Raw genomic sequence first — 2,564 nt, 5'->3', positions numbered from 1 at the left:
TCAACTAGTAATGATCAAGAAGTGATCCTAAACTCCTACTTACGTCAAACATAACCCCAAAGACCGTGTTCACTTCCCGGACTCCGCCGAGAAGAGACCATCATGGCTACACACGCGGTTGATGCGTTTTAATTCGGATCTGGTGTCAAGTTATCTAAAACCGGACATTAACAAATTCCCATCTGCCTATAACCGCAGGCATGACTTTCAAAAGATTATACCCTGCAGGGGTGTCCCAACTTAGCCCATGATAAGCTCTCGCGATCAACGAAGGATATACCTTCTCCCAGCAAGACCCGATCAGACTCGGAATCCCGGTTTACAAGACATTTTGACAATGGTAAAACAAGACCAGCAAAGCCGCCCGGTGCGCCGACAAATCCCGATAGGAGCTGCACATATCTCGTTCTTAGGGCACACCGGATGGGTCAACCTACGAGTAAAACCAGACCTCGAGTTTCCCCGAGGTGGCCCCGCAGTCTGCCCGGTTCGGACCAACACTTAGACAAGCACTGGCCCCGGGGGGCTAAAATAAAGATGACCCTCGGGTTGGTCGACCCAAGGGAAAGGTATAGGTGGTGGTGAGGCAAATGGTAAAACCAAGGTTGGGCCTTGCTGGAGGAGTTTTATTCAAAGTGAACTGTCAAGGGGGTCCCATAAATCACCCGACCGCGTAAGGAACGCAAAATCCGGGAACATAACACCGGTATGACGGAAACTAGGGCGGCAAGAGTGGAACAAAACACCAGGCATAAGGCCGAGTCTTTCACCCTTTACCAAGTATATAGATGCATTAATAATATAAGAGATATTGTGATATCCCAACCAAAATCCTGTCCACCATGGAGCAATCTTCAACTTCACCTGCAACTAGCAACGCTATAAGAGGGCTGAGCAAAGCGGTAACATAGCCAAACAAAGGTTTGCATAGGAAAGGTGTCAAAGATTAGAGGTTCATGGCAATATGGGGAGGCTTGATGAGCAAAAGATAGGTAACGCAGCATAGCGATAGAACGAAGCAACTAGCATAGCAATGATAGTAGTGAGATTCAGTATAGCGGTCATCTTGCCTGAAATCCCTCAAGGAAGAAGAACGAGTCAATGAAGAAGATGAAGCCACGAAGACGAACGAATCCTCACGATCGCAACGAAACAGGAACTATCGAAAAGAAGCAGACAACATAGTAAACACACCACTCGTAGACAAGACATGATGCACAACAAGCATGATTCATGACAAGGCTAAATGAAGCTACTCATGGCAAGAGATGATTCAAACAAGAGCAACACATCAAGGCAAGTTTAAATGAGGCCGGGAACAACATATAATAATTCCGGTAAGTCCTCATATGCAAATTTTGAAGTTGGTCCAGATCTGGATAAACCTTATGTTCAAGTTGTTAAACAGCAAGTTAAGATGCAACAAGATGATCTACACGAAATTCTAGTCAAGTTACATATAAAGTTCATTTAGTTCGGAGCTACGGCCTAGAAGATATGAGCAAAACAAGTTAAACATGGCATTGATGCAAAATGCACCCAAACATCAAGCAAACACCTCAAAACAAGGATGCAACATGATAATATGAAACTACATGCAAAATCAAGCAAGTTTCATATAGAGCACACTCAAAACGGAGCAACGGTTCAACACACACACATGAAACAAGTTTAAAGGACAAGCTGTCCAAAACAGCAACTAGGCATATTGCAAGCATCAAAACAACATGCTACACCACCACAATATGAAAACAAAAGGCATGGACATGATGTACAGGTAAAGCATTACAAAACATGAACACTAAGCTATCAACAGAAACTACTAGAACATGCTCAAACACACATGGCAAGATTGCAAATAATAACAGTTCAGACTTTGCAGAAAATAACATCAGGTTGCAATGTTTAGAGCTATCAAACTACATGTTACAGGAACTTATCATGGCAAACAAAGGCATGACATTAATCTACTAAACCCATAGATCAAAAGTCCCTTACTGACCATGAGCCAAAAAGGATCAGAAAATATGATGGCACCCACGTAAACATAGCAAGTTATATTACAGATTCAAACATGGCAGAAACAGAATTATGAAGGCATGTTGGTGAGCTTGTGCAACTCACTACAGAGCAATACATGGCATGGCAAGGCACCCAACAGTAACAAGACATGTTTGTGAAACAAACCAAGGCAAGAACAAGTCCATAGCATGCAAGGATCAACTACAACAACCTTGGCAAAATTGAATAACATGTAAACAATCTGCCAGGAAACATTTTGAAGTAAAAGTAGAGCACGAAAATGACATGCTAGACTACTCCATAATTGCAACCAAGGGCAGGGATGGATAGATCATAACCTTATGTTCAAAACACTTTAACTGAAGTATCTCAAAATATGAATGGATCTCTCTGTAGCATCCTGTTTACATGGCATCAAAATAACAGCAGAACAGGGACTAAAATCAGCAACATCACGATGCCTAGTTTGCATGCTTGTGCTAGTCACCACATTGATCACAAAAATAAATGGTAAGCACCTCTGTAAAGAAGACATGGCATAG

This window comes from Triticum dicoccoides, chromosome 4B (genome assembly GCF_002162155.2).
Source record: "Triticum dicoccoides isolate Atlit2015 ecotype Zavitan chromosome 4B, WEW_v2.0, whole genome shotgun sequence".
Taxonomy (NCBI): Eukaryota; Viridiplantae; Streptophyta; class Magnoliopsida; order Poales; family Poaceae; genus Triticum; species Triticum dicoccoides.
This window is presented reverse-complemented; position numbering follows the sequence as displayed.